The sequence below is a fragment of the Mesoplodon bidens genome (genome assembly GCF_964165515.1).
Source record: "Mesoplodon bidens genome assembly, chromosome: 2".
In the NCBI taxonomy this organism is placed as follows: domain Eukaryota; kingdom Metazoa; phylum Chordata; class Mammalia; order Artiodactyla; family Ziphiidae; genus Mesoplodon; species Mesoplodon bidens.
In genome coordinates, this window is record NC_138177.1 from 57,100,386 (window position 1) to 57,120,162 (window position 19,777).

The 19,777-nt window shown below is 45.9% G+C and overlaps 1 protein-coding gene across 3 annotated transcripts in view; it reads left to right on the top strand.

Moving 5' to 3' along the window:
* LOC308612903 (uncharacterized protein) overlaps positions 1-19,497 on the top strand; it is a 125,753-nt gene extending 106,256 nt beyond the window's left edge. For all 3 annotated transcript variants that reach the window (XR_014015166.1, XR_014015167.1, XR_014015169.1), the window contains 2 exons: positions 10,311-10,456; positions 19,420-19,497. The gene's annotated coding sequence lies outside the window, so the exon portion shown is untranslated. The remainder of the gene's footprint in view (positions 1-10,310; positions 10,457-19,419) is intronic.
* The last annotated feature ends 280 nt before the right edge of the window (positions 19,498-19,777 follow it).

Genomic DNA, 19,777 nt, shown 5'->3' on the forward strand with positions numbered 1-19,777 from the left:
TCCCAAATCTATGTCAGTGGCCGCCGTCAGCCACCATTAAGGAAGCAGCAGGCTGGCGGGTGGAGCTCTTTCCCCGGCCCAGCCCATATGGCCGGAGTTGGACCCCTACTGGACTCACAACTTCACCCTGCCCCGTCCTGAGACCTTCATGTCAGGGCAAGGGTAGGTCAAACTCGGGAGGGCAGAGCTCCTGGTGGAGGAAGGACAGAAGACCCAAACTCTCAAGGTGAGGGAGGGGTTTCTGGAGGACTGTAGGGCCTCTGGGCTGCGGGGTCCCTGTTCCGAGCAACAGCCCTTCTCCTTTGTCCTCTCTGATGAGCACCCCCACGGCCAGACCCTGCCCTCACCCACTCGCCTCACCCTCCACGCAGCCCCTGGGCCCAGGACGCTGACTCACTTTTGCGCCATCTCGTAGTAGATCATCCGGTCAGAGTTGCTAATGTGCTGCCATTCCTGCACGGCCCTGCACAGTCCCTCCTCCAGTGTCATGGTGGGCTTCAGGCGGGCCAGGGATCGAAGCGCTGGGCTGTAAGCACTCGGGGTCAGTCTCTGTGCCCAGCCCAGTCCCCACCTGCCTGACCCCACCCGCCAATGTGGACCACACGTCACTCAACACAGCATGACTTAGCCACAGGAGGGTGAGAGGCAGGTGTCTGGGATGTGGCAGAGACAAGCCTTCCCGGCTACTGCCGTCACCGCCTCACACTCCCTCGAGGATGACCATCCACTCCCAGGCTAGAGCTGGGACACTGTGCCTTGGGGAGCTCTTTTCCTCTTCAAGGCTGCCTTTTCATAATAAAAATCACTATCATCAGTGAGGCGTGGCATGTGCCAGGCAATCTGCTCACACTTCATAGATTAGCCCAAGGAGTCTTCTGCACGGTCCTCTGAGTGAAGTGTGATTGTCCCCTTTTTACGAGGGACCGCAGGTTTAGGATGGAAATGCCTGCCAGGCTCACAACTCTAGCGGGAGAGAGCCCACGCCCTTAGGAGAGCTCTACCATCACCCAGTTCCTACTGGAATTCTCCACAACAACGAAGTCCAGGCGTGCATTAAGCACACCCCTGGGCCCCGCCCTCCTCCCCCTCCTCCGAAGTGACCTCCCCCGGCCACGTACACTCAAGTGCTGTATGAAAGGAGACGTCAGCACAGGAGAGTGTGGCATCCACTCCTTGGCTCCTCAACTTACACCACGACCCTCTCTGACTGCAAGTCTTCAGGCCATATTACATTGAGAATCATGGAAGAACAAGCTGGCTAGACTCACAGGGGGGTGGGGTCAGTCGAGATAAGGCACATTTCAGTCATGATGTCAGGGACTGGCAGGCTCGCCCGTATGGCCGACAATGTGCCTTCCCATGGCATGGACATCGCCCTCACACCTTGCTTCCAGGATCCCTAGAAACCTAAGCTGCGAGTCCATCCCCAGTTCCTCTTTATGTAAGAGCTCCGATAAGCTCACAACCCCCTGAGCGTTCACTCACATGAGAAAGCAGGAAAGAGCTTCTGCATCAGGACTCTGGGGAAGGTGTCTCCAGGCCAGTGGCTTGAGGCGCTGCCAACGTCGGAAGTTACTGTACACGCTCTGGTTGTTAGAGCAGTCATCCTGCGAGGCGTAGGGCTGGTTGGTGTCCAGGCTGCCCTCCCTGGAAGTGCCATGTGGCCATGGCCCAGAGTTCACTGGGCGAAGGTTAGGGGCCATCTGGGCAGCTGGTGGTGGAGCTTGAGGAGGAAAGCCTGGGGTCCAGCCTCCCCTGCCAGCCTGAGTAACTCCAACAGCTGGAGCAGTCACAATGGTCTCCATCGCAGGGGTGGCTAAGAATATGGGTGCAGGACATGCAGCACTCACTCTGAGGACCCCTGGAGTGCTCAAGTTGAGGGGGCCCTGAGGAACGATAAAGGTCTGAGTCTGGGGGGCCTGCACTGGCCTCCCTTGTGACCTGATTTGTACAGTGAAGTTGCAAGCCCCAGGGGCACTGGGGCCACAGCCACCGTTAGCCACCAAAGGCATCCTGGGGAAAGCTGGCAGCCGCAGGCTGCTGCCAGGAGGGAATGCGGGGGCGATGAGAGGTGGCAGGTGCTGCTCCCAGGGTGGCCGGTGCTGGGCGCCAGGAATGGGTGGAGGAAAGGACACTGCCATGAAAGTAGACAAGGAGGCACCGGGGTTCATGGTGACATCCGTTCCCAGCACTGCAGATGCTGTTGAGGCAAAGGAAAGGAGTGAATGGAGGAGGAGAATGGGCAAGTGGGACTGAGGCTTTCTGCGGCATCAGAGTGTAAATCACAGATGAGAGACACTTGGACAGGGGAAACTGCAGCGTGCAAATGTCTTCAAGTGATTTTCATGCCCTGACCTCCAGTTGAGAATTATTCCACTGGTGACCCCACGCCCATCCACCAAGCTCCCTGACCCCTGCCTGCCGAGAAGAAATTGCCTCAGCAAGCACTCACTTGGAGAGCCTCCCTAAGGCACACCCTGGCACCTAAGCCTCACAGGCTGTCTCCCAAGACCTGGAGCTGTGTGGACATCCGCTCTGTGAGAAATGCCCCTCAGCCGGCGTACTAGCAGGTAGGGGCCTTCTGCAAGGTAAGTTCTAGGCCCCCAAAGGCCCTTTGTGGACAGGCACTGTGTAAAATATTAGGGCCCCACCTCCTCCTCAGTCCTCCTTTTCCTGATGCTCAGTATAAATCCCCTCTTTCTTTCCTAGCCTCACAAAACAAAATGCTGGAAAATATCTCTAATGGAATCCTGATACAAACCCATGACACTGGCCCAGAAAGCACCTGCATCTCAGAGCAACTCACAGCAGATACGTAACATGGGCCAGGTCCTGCCACCCCCTCCCCAGTGCCCAGAGTCACTGTCATCAGTCAGGAGTTCTGTTCCTAGGGGCTTGGGGTGGTCTCAGAAGTAGGCGCGTGTCCCTTAGATTCTGTCATTTCACAGCCAGTGATGGCTGCAGAGGATTAAACAAGGGCCAGGGAATTGTCATGTTACATTGGTCGTGGGAGTACAGACCGCCTGTGGTCCTTTCCCTTCCAGCTCCCAATAACGGAGAGACAATCTGAGATGCAGGCATAAGCCAGATGCCATGGCGATCAAGTTGTCTGAAACACATCCCCGTTCAGGAGAACAAGGTACACACCACGGTGCACCTAACGAACCAGAACAGATGTCATAGGACGTTTAACAGTAACACAGAAGATCATCTTCCTGATCCTGGGCTACACTCCTTCCCCCTTTAAAAGAGGAAGCAGCCTTCATAGACATTCCACCCGAACCAACCCCACTCCACATCTGTTCCCTGTCCATGAAGGAGTGACATGAAATAGGAACAAACTCTTCCTCTCAAGGCAGCCTGAGGGTCCACCATGAGATACTGGACAAGATGAAGTAGGTCTGAAGTACTACCATTCCACAAAAGGAAGAACAATTCAGAGCAACTCAGAACCTGAGGCCTCTGTTGCCTGAAGTTACACGTAACGGTTGCCCATCCCCTGTTGAATCCAAGGCAACAGTTACCTGAACTGAGAAGTGAGCTCTGGGCTGGGAGGAGTGGACGAGGTGTGGGCTGTGGCAGTTAGAGTAACCCCCTGCCTAGCTCTCGGAGAGGACACTTCACTGCAGGTGTGGCCACACACAGCCCCATTGAATAGTTTTCTCACCAAGACCATCTCTCCCCACAGCCCCCTGAGATACAGTATACTCCTGTTTAAATCCCTTTGAAAGATATGGTGAGGCAAGCTTCAGGTGCCTCAGGAACACAATACAGCTCTAGGCTTTCCTCATGACCCTCCCTGTGTCACCACCAGGACATCACACACATCCTTACACACACGTTTCAAAGTGGCTTGTCTCCCTTCTAGAAAGAATCAAACTGTCTGCTGCCATCCTTTCTCCATAGCCAGGGCAATTCCTCTTGATCCACCTCCAACGACCCCTCCTCCCCAGGGCAGTCTCAGGTTTCTTCAGGCTCCCCAGTCTCCCCAGGTGAAATGTCCTTTGTGCGTCCAGTGCTCTCTTCTCCCTCTACTTCAGTCCAACTATATGCCCACAGTTAAGTGTAACGTGTGAACCCGAAGGATGTGAGGATGGCAGGGTCTCTGAGAACACACCCCCAGCCTATAGGCTTACCTCCTATTGAAGCCATCCTGCAGGCTTGGGCACGGACTACTGCTGCCTGGAAGCCTCAATGAGCAAAGTCAAGACCAGGAGCCAGAGAGCGACCTGCTTCAGCAAACGCTCGGGATCCAAGTCAACGAGGGACACGTTTGAAAGTAAACAGGAAGATGCGGGCTGAACCGTTCTGCGGTGGGGGAGGGGCAGAGGGCACGTGGGTCGGGGTGGCGTGCGCTGGGGGAACATTCCACGAGGGATCTGGCAGGTAGGCAAGAACCGGAAGTTCCTTCCACCTCCCACAGTGGCAACACAATTGGCGTGTGCCTCTTTAGGCAGTTTATAAACTGTTGTTTTGATTCACAGCACCGAGGTTGAACATGACAGTCCCTTCCTTTCACGTCTTTATCCATCAACCTAGGTTTTTTGTTTTTTGTTTTGTTTTGTTTTTGCGGTACGCGGGCCTCTCACTGTTGTGGCCTCTCCCGTTGCGGAGCACAGGCTCCGGACGCGCAGGCTCAGCGGCCATGGCTCACGGGCCCAGCTGCTCCGCGGCATGTGGGATCTTCCCAGACCTGGGGCACGAACCCGTGTCCCCTGCATCGGCAGGCGGACTCTCAACCACTGCGCCACCAGGGAAGCCCTGGAGCTTTTATAATGAAGGAAAACTTAAATGATTTGCAACCAGTAACTTCATACTAGAGGAATGGTGAGGCAAAATATTGTACCCAGGCACTCGAGAAAGGCAGGCTTCCTTGTTGCTTCCTCCCTTTGTTCAGTCATTCAACCAATTATTTACAAGATTCTCACTCATAATTCTGATACAGTATTTGAAGGACTCTTCTCAAGGCCACTGATACAAAAATTGCACTGTGCAAAAATTGGCCAGTCCCAATTCTGCAATCACTTTTGTAATACTTCCAAATCCTACACCCCACAGACAGAGATAATCAAATTAGACCAAATCTAATTTGGGAAGACAAGTCACAGAAGGGAGTATCTAAAAGTCCTTTGGATCATGATCTCTGACTATTCCTGCACAGAATTTGGGGGCGGGCATTGACTACTGACAAAAAACATCTCTGGACATGCATCACAAAACTTAGAAGACAGTTCATTTCCACTCAATCACGAAACATTAAAGAAATGAAGAGATACCATGTTTGTGTCTTGTGGAGTTTTCAAGTCTGCACTTGGAGGCGCTTAGTGCTGTTACAGGTGAGGGGTCTTCAGAGGCATCCTGTTGAGTGAGAAATGCTCTAATCTTGCATTTGACCAGAAAGCGGATCTGATGATTGAAGTTTCTTTGGGAAGTATTACAAAGTCAGGTCAGTAAGTTGATCCCGCTACTATTTTTGTTGTTGTTGTTGTTCTTGTTTTATTGTCAACTGAAATTCTGCAAGATATTATAAAAAAGGAGGGAGGGAAAGTCAAATTGTTCCCATACTACCTGTTGAAATTGGCCCAGATTGTCAACTCTTTCTCAAAATTATTTTAAAAAAAAACCCAAAACCGTACAAAGGAAACACCTGTGAACACTGAGAAAATATATTCCAGTAGAGTAAATGCGTTGGAAAAACTCTAGGAACGGAGTCAGGAGACAGTATCTTAAGAGTGTTTCCCAGGTCTGAAATTCTTTGCTAGCATTGTTCTTTAACGGAAACTTCAGGTGTGCTAGGAAAAAGGACCTACTGTTTTTTGAAAGGCATTAACAAGAACCAAGGAACTGCAGTCCAAAGGGCATGAAAGTACTTGTACAGCGGAGCTCTCCAGAACTCTTCGTAGCTAAGTGCATGGGTTTCACGAGTGCACATTTCACAAGAGCTGGTTTTAAGAAGAGACCGTCACGAAGGTTCCCAGCGAGGAGCGTCACCAGAGAAGTTCCGCAGCTTGCCCGACCCTGCATTTCTGTCCTTTCCTGCAGAGACCTCCGAGGCCCGCGCACCCCGCGCCTGCACGCCCGCGCATGCCTGCGCACGCCCACTGGGGCGGGGCTCTCTGGCACGCGGACCGCCGTCCTGCAATGGCTCCCGGCGTCTGTTGGGGCAGTTTGCTCCGGAAGACAGGAGCGCATGCGCGAGCGCGGAGGATGGGGCCCCAATGGCTGTCCGGCGGGGGAGGGGCCTGTCATGGCGGCCTCTAGAGTCAATTACAGGAATCCTGAGGTAAGGGGTACGGGGACTTTTCACCCCTCAGGTGTCACCGCTCTGCGCTGTTGTTCACCCTGTGGGTTATTTGTGCCCTTGTCCCTGTAAGGAGACTCCCCACAATGTGGATTCACGCCCCCATAGAGCTCGATTCCCTTGAGATGTTTACCCCAGGATTATTGGCACCACTGGGGAGCCGGCTTCATGAAGGGTTCAGTGATTGCGGGGCCTACAGTGGGGGGTAAATAGCGTGTGCGAGCTATTAAACAGGTGCCGTTCTAGTCTGCGCGTTGTGAAGAGTACAAAAGCTAGAGGGAAGTTCTTGCGAGTTGAAAACCCTCATCTGGTTTCGAAGGTGTAGCTCAGGTGATTGGAAAATGAGTGAAGATGGAAGGAACACACCCATCGTTTCACTAGTGTCTTCCTTCTTATCATAAAAACATCAGTCAACACTTATGTTCAAACTGCATTCTTTTGTCAGTGATGCGAGCAACTTTGCTGAATGTGGTAATAAACATGTATTTGTAGTCTGGTGTCAAATCATGATTGATTTGCAAGCATAGATGGGGTCTGTACATATTTAATTGGTTGGTGGGAATATGATAGGTAGTCAAATGTGTGGGTTGGTTTTGTCCGTGGATATTTGTGTTTGAAGGGAGGTCATGCCTGTGTTTTTGTGAAAGTGTGTAAGAGTGAGTGTTGTATTTGGAGGGTGTTGAGATGTGACGCAGGCATACTCAAGGAGTTGGTGGTTAGGTGTTTGTAATTTGGTGTTTGGGGAATATGTTTACATCTGTTTTTTTCACCCATGATTTTGGGGATTTGTGTGTGTCTCATGGTGGATTTGGAAGGATTATCTGCATATGCATAAGGGCAATGTCAGGAAAAGTAATGGTGTATATTACTTTGGGTGTCCAGTCTGTTTATTTTGTATATTGGGGGAATGTAGGCTGATCATTTGTGTATTCAGGGCATGTTGTATGGTTATGGGGTGTTTGTGGGTGTGCATTTTCAGGAGCTGTCTATGAAAATTTGAATGTGTAGAGGGCAAGTCTGTGACTCTTTTATGGGGCTGGTGGATGTTGAATGTGTAGGTATGTTGTGTTTGTATGATCCTGTATTCTGCAAGATGGCAGAGTTAATTCTGTGTGAGAGGTTGGGAATGTGGGGTTATGTATACGCCAGTAGTGTGGTACTGTATGTGTATTTGGAACAAAGGGCGTATAGGGTGACATTATTGCCTATATGTAGTGTACTGGGTAATTGTGGTTCTATTTGGGACTTGTGGAGAGTTGTGTGTTAAATGAGTTTGTGTGTGTATTCAAGGGGCATGGCCACTTGGAGGAATATTTGCTGAGGCTGTGCATTTGTAATTTTCAGTAGGAGCCTCTTAGGCTTATGTATTTTGGGAAGTGAGTATATGTGTATCTGATAGAGAGGTGGGGTTCTATGTTTCTACAGGGAAGATGGACAATTGCATTTATATGTATTAGAAATATGTGATACGGGTATTTGTTAGTACTTGCATATGTATGAGCTGGCTCCTGATAGCTAGGGATAATTTGATATATGGAAGTTGTTTCATAAATGGTTTGCTGGAGATATTTCCATGTATCTTACTTGTGTATTCTAATCCGTGTGCGTGTCCATCATCAGGTGCATGCATTATCAAAGTTTGATCATAAGGTATGGAGTTGTTAGGAGTATTCAAAGTGTATTTCTTTGGAGAACGCTAGGGTGTTTATACATGTGTTTGGTAGGAGTAAGAGGTGGTCTGTCTATATATTCGGGTGAGGGTAGAAATATATATATACACACACACATATACAGTTTATATGTTGGGGTAGTGGTGGGGAGCTTGTATTCTGGAGAGGTAGCATAATGTATAGTGTTTGGGAGGGGATCCATATGATCAGGGGTTAGGAATATTTGCATGTGTGTGTCCATAGGTGTGTGAGAATTGTGTATGTATATTAGTAAGAGTGCAGAGGTTGCCGGTGTTTTTCTGTTTTGAGTGTGTCTGAGCATTTGGGGTGTATACTCATGAGTAGTTTGTGGGTGTGTGTATTTGTGATTTGTGAGTGTATCAGGAGGATTAGAGTCCTCTATGTGTCTATTTCAAAATGTAATGCCTGAAGAATTTAGTGGTGTTGCTTGTATGTGTGTTCTCAGTATTAGGGAGGTGGACTTATATGTACAGTTGACCCTTAAACAACACGGGTTTGAACCACACGGGTCCACTTATAGTGGATTTCTTTTTCAGTAAATACTACAGGACTACTACAGGATCCATGGATGCAGAGCCACTGCATGGAGGGTTGGCGCCCTAACCCCCAAGTTGTTCAAGGGTCAGCTGTATTTGATAACTACAGGTTATTTGTGTCTGTGTGTGTTTTTGAGATCCTGGGGCTTTTTGGGTATGTATTCTGCGAGATGTGAGAGTTTAGTTTGTGTGTTTGGAAACAAGTAGACTGTGTAGGTTATGTGTGTGTGCAGGAATCCTGCAGTATATGTATTTTAGGGCTGTGGGATTGCATATGGGTCTTTTTTGGGGTTGCATTTGAGACAGTTGTATACTTGGTGAGCCTGTGTGTTTAGGTACTCAGTGTGTACATCTGGATGGCATATTGGTTGCACATGTTTGTTTTCAGGCCCATGTTGTGTGTGTATATATAGTTGTAAGAGTGGAATGTGAATATTCAGGGTGAGTAAGGTTTCATCTGTAAAAATGTAGGTAGTAAGAGGTGGTCTGTTTGTGTATTTATTCAGGGTGAGGGTAGAAATGCACGTGTGTGTTCAGGATATATACATATATATATATATATATTATATATATATATATGTATATGTACAAACACATATGTATATCTGGTATCTTTTTGGTTATATATCTGTGGTGGGAGTTGAGGGTTCTACTTGGGGTGTAAGTGGATTCTGTGCACATATTCACAGGAAAAGGTATGGGATGTGCTGGAACTGGTTCATAGTATCTTGGGAGAGTCAATGGTGCATATCTCTTCCCAGCTCTGTGTTTAGTGATGTCAGGTGGGTAACGTGAAATTGGTCATGCTGGGAATATTTATACCATGTAGATACCATAAGTGAAGTCTTTCCCACCTTTCTCGGAGAGCTTTTTATCAATCACTTGCCAGCGTACCACTGATATGCATGTTTGGATGTATGTATGTATGAAGCAAGAATATTTGGGCATTGGTGGGTATGTATGGGACACTTATGTGAATTGTGAGTGGGGCATCTGGGGCTATGGGCCTTTGTATATGTGCATTGACCCTGGTAATTGTGAATCATTGCATTGCTCCTATCAGGTTGGTCTGTTCTTTAGGGCCAGAGAATCCCCATAAATGTTGTTGATTCCCAGTAGAAATCATGCATATGGATACAGGGGTGTCTGTACCTTAGTCAGGTGGACACTCCTTCAGCATTTGTGTGGTCCTAGCATCTGGGTCCCTAGAAGGAGGGGCCTGGTGGACAGATGGCCATGCAGAGCAGAACCTTCACAGGTGTGTTGTTGGCATGACAGGCAGCAATCAGAAAGTCATGGGGCTTCCTGGCTAGGAGGTCAGATGACCAAGGGCTCTCCCAGGAAAAACCCCTGAGAATCAGTTGGACAGCTACAGGCGTTACTGGCTCTTCTGTGGCACAGCTGACGTACAAGGACACCCTCCACATGGGGTCCAGAGCCATGTGTCCCTGAGCCCAACTGCCCCAGGGTGGTGGGAACTGTTGCATATCAGGCTGGTCAACTGTATCACTAGGTCTCAACCAACCTGTCTCATGGAAACCTAAGACCTCACGGATAGGCAGGACCTCTAGGGATCACTGAGCTTACAAGGACAGAGGTAGGGAGGCTTTGTCACTGAGGGAGAGTTGGGGACTGAGACCTGGAGAGCCTGGGGCGTCCCACTTTGAGGAGATATGGCTCTGATGTTCCCAAACCCTTTAGACATGTTCTCTGTTCTTTTCTGAAGGCTCAAGATGCTTCTAGCAGTGGGAAGCTTATCTCAGTTTCATGTTTCTCTGATAGGATGAACTGACCCGTTTATTCACTATTCTACATCAAGCTGCAAACCCATCAGAGGGAACCATGTGATCACTGTAGCCACCAGCTGACCCCACAGCCACCTTGTGCCTCCCTTGGACCCACCCAAGCATTTCTGCGCCTTCTTTATGGTGAGTCTTGTGGCCTTTTCTCTCTCATTGTGACTCCTCCTGCCAATAAAACATGCTGTGAGTGTTAACAAAAGGAAGCCTCCACTAGAATTGGAGTCTGGAAGGCCCATAGAGGAAGCTCTCATGCCGTGTCCCTCATCATCAATTACCCCAACAGGAAGAGGTCATTTACTGACCCCAAAGAGGAAGTGCAACCCCTTTACTACCCCAGCTGGAGGAGGGACGACTTCCTTCCTGGCCAGCAACAAGATATAGAAAATAGAAATAGCTAATAGAAAATTCCGCAGTTTAGCCAATGAGACGCCATTGTCACCTGAAGTTTTACTTTCCTCCAGTGAACTTTCATTTTTTCCCTTGATGATGACTTTCTTTCCTTGTCCCACCCTCCTTACTATACAAGCCTTCTGGGACTTCCCTGCTGGTCCAGCAGCTAAGACTCCACGCTTCCAATGCACGGGGCATGGGTTCGATCCCTGGTCGGGGAACTAAGATTTCCACATGTCATGTGGCATGGCCAAAAAAAAAAAAAAGCCTTCCATGTTGTGTAACCCGTTGGAGTATCTCCCTTTCTATCAGATGAGATGCTGCCTGATTCATGAATGGTTTAATAAAGCCAATTTATTCAAAATTCAAAGTAAATCTTCCAATTTACTCAGTTAAATTTTGTTTTTTAATACATTGGTGGCATGCAGAGGTGGCCACTAACAGTTTAATATGTATCCCTCCAGAAATGTTCTGTATAAAAATATGTATGTGCACTTTTCTAAAATCCACTCTTATCATTGCTACTGCTAACAAGATGATTTTATGATTAAATGCTTATCTTTTTAAAAAGAAAAAGGTAAATATATTGGTGGCAGTGATGGGATCTGAAGCAAATTTCTGATAACATTTGGGACAAGGAGAAACAGGTGTGGTGCCCACAACTCCTTTGAGTTCACTGTCTTTCTGGCCATTCCTGAAGGTTGTTGGTAAGCTCCTCTTGGTTTGAGCTCCATTCTCTTTGCGTTTGTGCTCCCAATCTAATTGGCTTTCCTTTACAGAGCAGGTCAGTTTGGCTGGTAGAGGATTCTCCCTGAGGCCAAACCCCTAGCCTTTCAGATGGAAATTCCCAGGACACAGTAACATCTCTTGGTTATTGCCAGTATATTTTTGAGTGGTAAACCGTAGCCCCTAATTTTGTTCCCTGGCTTCCACACTGGGCACTGCTGACAGTGTAGTCTGCACTTGCCCATCTGTTTGGAATCAGCCCCCAGTTTCCATGCTTGGAGCTGTTGGTGGCGGCTATAGTTCTCCATTTTGTTTGGAATCAGTTTGCAGTCCCCATTCCTTGGGATTTGCCGGTTGGATCTTTTTCCTCAGTTCAAGGATCCCTGGGAATTGGTGGTGGTGCATACCAGGCCTTCTTTTGTCCAGGACATAGTAACATCTCTTTGTTACTACTGATATATTAAGGAGCAGTTTTCTTGTGTGTTCTTTTGGGTTGACAAAGGCTAACTAAGGAAATGAGATCTTTTATCGCCAAAGAGTTGAGAATGCCAGCTTCCGGCACACCTGCTTATATTATATTTAAGAACTATGGTCCTGGAGGTTGTAGATATTTAGAAAGATGGCAAAATTATACTAATATTGATCTAGAATTACAGTGGTCATTGTGGGGCATGTTCCAGTTAGACAAGATTGTTCATTTAAGGAAAACACTAGAGAGCAAGGGTTCACAGATTGCACAGGGAGAATGAGATGCCTGCTTTACTTGGTATGTAAAAGTTTACAGAAGGTTTCAAGATTCCAAAATAGCTTCGTTTAGAGACTTAGAACAAAAAGCTAATGAAAAATTAAAGAGACAAGAGGTACCTGAGACAAAAAACCACTGGACGGATGTGACTGCAGATGTACCTCCTACTGTCCCCCCCTTTCCGTTTTCACCCGAGGACTCTTGTTTTACTCATTTCCTGTCTGAAATACTTTTCTATCCCAAAGAGAATATTTAACAATTGCCATTTAAAGTAAAACTACCTGAGGTTGCAGGTGAGCCCCCTCAGGTGTCCTTTACCCCGTGGTCAAAGACTGAACTGAGAACTGTAGTTAAAGAACTCTCTAAACCTAGGGAGGAACCCCCAACATTTTTTGAAGAATTTAGAGTCACTGTCAGGGCGTATGTCCCCAAACTGCTAGATCTTTATCCGCTTGTACACATGTTGGTAGGACTGGGTGAAATCCCAGAATGGATGTGGGAAGCAAAATGACATAATCCCTAGGATGATATTCAAGATCCTCAACCTAAAAAAGGCTTGCAGAATAACAACTAACCTTTTATAAGCTATTCCTAAAATCTTCCCTGCTCGCACTTGGTCTCTTATTAATTGGCCTAATAATGATCGATCTATTATTCACTCGTACAAACAAAAGAGGGGTGAATCTGTGGAAGACTTTAGAGCCAGTTTGGAAGCTCTCTTTTTACAGCAGTTGGTGTTCCAAGGAATAAAAAGGCCACTCAGCCTGCTTTAACTGCCCTCTTTGTAAATGGATTATCTTCTGAGATTAGTGGATTGATAAAAGGGCAGAAAAGAGGGTGGGAGGCTCTAGGCCTCACTGAACTCGTGAGTATAGCGGAGCATTTTGAAAGGACCCTGGAGCAAGATCACAAACAGAAATCCACCAAGCTCATAGCCTTACAGTTACAACAGCTCTAAGGCAAGAGACACAAAATAACACCTGGGCCTCCCCCATTACAACCTCCTAGGGGTCCATGATCAATTCGATGACCCAAAGTTGATGTTTCATTTGTAATCAGTGAGGACACTGGAAAAAGAGGTGTCCTCAAAAGTCCTATGCAAACTCTTCACAAATGCTCTCATATCTGTCTCAAAGGGAGGGCTCCCCATGACCCTCTCCCCTAGTTGGCAGAACTCCAGAGGTTCTCTGGTAAACTATTACCAGCAATGACCTTAAACAGCCCAGAGGAAAATATAATGAAAAACTGCCAAATTTTAGTTGATACTGGAGCTATGCTTTCTACTTTAAACCCCACTCTCATATTTTACTTTGAAATCTACATTAAACTCTAACCCTAACTGTAAACATAATTACCTAACCCTTTAACACCCTACCCCTAGCCCTATCCAGAGCTGTGCTTTCTACTCTAAATCCCACCCTCAAAGAACAACAGGTCCCTCTGAGTAAAGAGGATGTTTCCATAGTGGGAGTACCTAATACAGTTCAGAGAGAATTTTTATCTTAACCAAGATTCCTTTTTGCTATGCAATATAGCCCCAGTTAATCTATTCGGTAGAGACCTCTTTTCTAACTTAAAAGGGTCGGTACATTTTGCCTCCAGTGGAGATCTCACCTTAAAATTTCCTGATCAGCCTGAACCTGATCATTTATGTTCCTTACAATCTGTCCTGGACATAAAAGCGGAAGTTCAACAAAAGTTCCCTAATTGGATGGAGATGCCTGCAATTTGGGGGGCTACTTCTGACAGTGTTAACATCAGAAGAATAAAAAAATGCAAACCTATAAAGATTCAGATAGATGTAGCTAAACCTATCCCTAGGTTTCCTCAACAGCTATTAAAGCCTGCGGTCATACAAGGTCTCATAGCTATTGTAGAAGACTTAATTGCCCAGGAGGTAATCATTCCTGTACTCGTCCCTGCAGCATGCCAATCTTGCCTGGTTGGAAACCTGGCAGGATGGCGATTTGTCCAGGACTTGGGAGCTGTTAATAAAAATAGTTTTTCCCTGTTTTCCTGTTGTTCCAAACCTAGCCACCGTTCTGTCACAAGCTTCAACTGACTTGAAATGGTTTACTGTTGGAGACCTTTGTTCACCTTTCTTCAGCATCCCGGAGGCCCAACAGCCAATATCTACATGCCTTTACTTGGAACAATCAACAATATACCTGCACTTTTATGCCTCAAGGGTTCACTGGGACCCCTTCTTTTTTCCTCCCAAGTACTTCACCAAGATTTAAGTACCCTCTAGTTCCCTGAGAAATCAGCCTTTTTACCATATGGAGATAACCTCCTGCTGTACTCAGCTACTGTAAAGATTCCATAAGGCTTTCATAAAAGATTCCATTTATTTGCTGCAACAGTTAGCTGAGAAAGAACACAAAGGAAAAATTACAATTATCCGTAGACGCTGTTCATTACCTAGGACGTAATCTAAGCACTGAAGGAATTCAGCTATCTCCAGAGAGAATTAGGCTGATACAGGAACTTCCTAGACTCACAACTAAGTGCTAGCATTGTGGATTTCTAGGTTTAGCTGGTAATTGCAAGCTCTGGGTTCCAAATTTTTCTGTTACCTCTTCCACTCTATGAACTTATTAAAGATTTAGTTCCTGAACCCTTTGCTTGGGAAGATAAACATAAGCAGGTTTTTATAAGGCTAAAACAAGCACTGCAAGAGCTGCCTGCCTTAGGGTTACCCAAATGATCAGGTTCAGGTTGATCCGGAAACTTTTTTTTTTTTGCGGTACGCGGGCCTCTCACTGTTGTGGCCTCTCCCGCCGCGGAGCACAGGCTCCAGACACGCAGGCTCAGCGGCCATGGCTCACGGGCCCAGCCGCTCTGCGGCATGTGGGACCTTCCCGGACCCGGGCACGAACCCGTGTCCCCTGCATCGGCAGGTGAACTGTCAACCACTGCGCCACCAGGGAAGCCCGATCCGGATACTTTAAGGTGAGATCTCCACTGGAGGCAAAGTATATTAGCCCTTTTAAGTTCGAAAAGAGATCTCTACTTAATAGATTAACTTTAGGTTATTCAGAACCTTTTACTTTATTTGTGCATGAAAGGCATAATCAGGCCACGCAGAACTGTGTGAGCATGGTAGTAAACATAGACCTATTTCCTGTTATAGCATACAACTTAATTCAGTTGCTTTTGCCTGTCTCAGTTGTCTTAAGGTTATAGCCACAACTGCAAATTTAGTGGCAGCCTTGGCAGATTTGACTCTAGAAAATGAAGTTTATTTGCAAACTCCACACATTGTCCACAGTCTTCTTAACGCTGAATTGACAACGTTTCTCTGCAAGTATCACTGGATTAACTTCCTGTGAAATCCTGCTTTCACCACCTAATTTTTAAACGTTACAACGTTCTCAATCCTGCTACACTACTACCTCTGTTTCACAAAGGTGAGGGCCATGACTGCAAGGTAACAGTGTCCCATGGGAATTCCCTGGTAGTCCATTGGTTAGGACTCCGAGCTTCCACTGCAGGGAGCGCGGGTTGGATCTCTGGTCGAGGAACTAAGATCCCACGAGCCACATGGCGCGGCCCAAAACAAAAACAAAACAAACAAACAGAAAACAGTGTCCCATTTTGTGATACCGTGTCCTGAGTAAAGATGTTACCAAGTCCAAGCTTGCTCTGCTTGCCGCACGACAGGCCATAAATCGGAGATGAGGTGTTGAGGCAAGGAATATGACTTTATTCGGAAAGCTAGCAGACCAACAAGATGGCAGAGTAAAGTCTCAAAATAACCATCTTATCGGGGTTTGGGTGCCCGTTTCTTTTATAATACAGAGATGGGGAGGAGATGAGGAGGTAAAGTAAGGAGGCCATAGGTTTTGTGAATAGCCCCTCGAATGGCCAGCCTCGGGGAGGAGATGTGTTAATTTCTTCTTAATTGTAGCCATCCACAGGTGGAAGGAGTCCATATGTTTCCCTGAACAAAGGCACTTTGGTTTAACATTCAGACAGAGCGACAGGGTTCCCCGAGGCAGGCCATTATGTACAGGTACAGACAGTATCCTTTTAGTGAACAAAAGCAGCGGAAGGCAAAGGTTAAAGTAAAAGGAACAGATCCAATGTGTAGTCAGATTTGGCTCTTCCCTGTTACAATTCCCTACTGTCAATGTCCATCCCACAGTCTTGTGGATAAAAGGGGGTGACGGCCCTTCTAATTGCTTCGTCAGATGGATCTTTCCGGGAGTGTCCACCATTGGTGCCAATGTTCCAAACGTTGGGTTTTTGTTTTTTTTGTTCCTCTCTGGAAAGTGTCTCCTTTACACCTGTAGCCTTAAAAAAATATTCTCAGCCTAAAAGTTGAGAGTTATGATCGCTTTGATGGGAATTTTGAGGGCTTCAAGCCTGGGAGGCAGCATCTCAAGTTAAGGAATTTAGCACTTTTCTATGTACGGGAAGATGGAAGAATCTGGGCTCACTGAAATCAGTCATTTGATATGTACCTCAGCTATCCAGGGCCTGTATCCTATATTCTCATATCCTGAGTTTCGTCAGGGCTCACCGGCTCACGTTGGGGGGCTGTAGTCGCTAATGACTGATGTGTGAGGAAATATTCCATTTCTCAGATCCTCTCCTCTTGGTCAGGATTTTTTTTTTTTTTTTTTTTCCTGTACGCGGGCCTCTCACTGCTGCGGCCTCCCCCGCCGCGGAGCACAGGCTCCAGACGCGCAGGCCCAGCAGCCATGGCTCACGGGCCCAGCCACTCCACAGCCTGCGGGATCCTCCCGGACCGGGGCACGAACCCGTGTCCGCTGCATCGGCAGGCGGACTCTCAACCACTGCGCCACCGGGGAAGCCCTTGGTCAGGATTTTGACCAATATTTGGGCGACATTTCAGGATCAAATTTTGTCCCACGATGATGGGAGGCTCATCCCAGGTCAGGGGAGAATTCTTGTTATGCCACTCCAGGTGCTAGTTTTTGGATTAGGCCCTATTGATAATTAAAGATCTTCTGGATCCTCTATCTAATTATGATCCAGGAGACATTTTCCCTTGTTGCTTTCTCTTGTACCTAGAATCACACTATTACAATTATTTCATGTTATAAATGTGGTCTATTTCCTCAAGATGTTTAGCCATTGAAGTATTGTTGGAGGCCTGGTTACATACTGGGTAAGAGACTGTAAGACACCAATCTTATAAAATAGACAGGATATAAGTAATGCAGCTAGTAACGTTAACAAAAACACAGTACAGCAGGGAGACACAAAGAGCGAACAATCTGGAAACAAAGAACAATGATCAGTATAACTACTTGTAATCCAATTGCAATAGCGAGTGACCAGAGGTACCATAACTGATTTAGTGAGCCATCCGCTGTTTCAGTGTACCAGCAGTGCGTACTTAGACGTGCATAGCTTAATCTTTGAGACAAGCATATGCTACTGGCAGGATCACCCAGGTAGAGAGAAAAAGATAAATGTTTCAATTCTGCTTACAAGGGTATAATTTAACAAATTACTGTAAGTCATAATTAGTTTAAGGGGAGCGTTTTGCTTATACCTGGAAAACACAGATTTAAAACAGTCATTTTTCAGATAGAAACCATAAAAATTATAACCAAAATTATAACCATAATTATAACCCTTTCACCCAGGCATGTGCAACTAATCGTTTTTGTTAACAGCTTTATGAAGCCATCAGGTTTCCCATTAGAATTCTTCAAGTTCTTACCCAGTTCACCTTTATGGTTTGAAAATCAGAAACTTGTATTTATCCAAAGGTCCTTTCTATAAATCTTCTTGAAGAGGAAACATTTTTGCAAAGGCATCAGAGTGAAACCATAACTGTGTACAATGGCGAAAGACTTAAGAAGGCACGTTTAAATCTGATGACAGTGCAATTGACAAAGTAACGTGGTTACTGCGGTGACATGCAACACTTTCAGATAATAAAGAGAATTCTGACTGGTAACATTTTACCAGGACATACCAAATTTTAGGAACTCCATATAATCTGTAGAATACCTGTGTCATTTGGCATACAATATAACCTAAGAAGATTTATTGCTTATTTGACAACACTTCCCGTGTAATTCAACCTAATTAGTTAATATCTCTCTTTGGGGTGTTTCAGGGGCCCTTTGAAGCACCCCAAAGTTAGCTAGAGGTCAAAGGAACTTCATTATAATTTGATTTGGGAAGTTTTGTCAAAAAAATAAGAAAAGGGTTTAAAACAGTCAGATAGGATCACATGTCACTGTGAAACAATAGTTGTTCACTTAGCCAAAGTAACAATAAAAGATTCCAAAGGCAAGTACAGAACAGGTCTCTTAAAAGGTAGAAAAACTTAAAATCTGGTATCAAAGGCAGTCCAAAATCTTAAGAAACCTTGTCTTCTTAACAGAGAGAAAAGCGAAATTCAAGTTGTGCACCAGCTTACTTTTAAAATGTATTTACTCAATTAAACTTATTTTAAACTTAGTCCTGACCACGTACAGAACTCTTTTTTTCAGGGTCCACTTTCCATAAACGTTCTGTCACTTACTTTAGCACAATTCTGACTTTCAAGTGGTCAAATATCTGGAGAGATTAATTTTAGATAGATCTTCCTAAAAGATAAGTATTTTTAAAAGTTCACCTAAAGCTCTTATCTCATTTGCCTTTTCTTTCCTTAAAAGTTTCTTCACATCAAGTTATTTCCTTGCTGACAAATTTGCAACAAATATAACAAGATTTTATTTAGCTTATATTAAAGCTAGGCACACTAAAAGTATTATACTTAATGTTGATGACTCTAACAGTATGTCTATATTAATTAGATCAACAAATGAACGTTAATACCAGGTCTTAATTAATACTGAATATTTCCCAGTTCACATGAACCTGAAGGTCATTTAGCTCAGTTTCTCTTGTATTTAGAATAGTTTGGTGTGTAAGTGCATACTTTTCTTTAAGCCAATTAAATAGAGCTCATCCACAAATCAACCTCAGCAATGTTATCCAAAGACAAAGACACATACAAGGACACAAACATACAGAGACGTCATGGTTGTCATTTCAGAATTTCAGCACTGAGTCAGGTACAGCCATGTGAAGCCCATCAGTTTACAAAAAGAGGTTGGATTCAAATTAGGTTTCTGGCAGATGGAACAAATCAAACTCACTTGTCTAGATGGCTGAATTCTTACAGAAAAGACACTTAGGTTTTTTTATTTATCCTTGATAAGTCAGTTTCTAAATTACTTTACCCTCTTTCAAAAAGGTGCATTGTAAAAAGATGGCAGAGATGAGAGTTCCTGAGAAGACCAGAAAGGACATTTGCATCTCAAAGATACAGGCAAGTTTTTCCTAGGATGACTTTGTTTCCCCTTTGTTTAATATTTACAAGCCTCTTAAGATAAACAGGGAGGGTTTGGAGAGTGGTATCTATTGGAGAGTCAATCAACTCGTTCCCCACTGTCAAAGTTCCCTGGGGCTCCTGTGGGGCAATTAGAATCGGACGCCTCAAGTCCAAGGGAGTCCCCTGGCCTCTTATAGGATGTCCGCACAAGGGAACTTGCCCTGCTGTGGATGTGGCTCCCGGTCCAAATTGGGTGGCCTGTGGAGTCTTAGATGGTGAT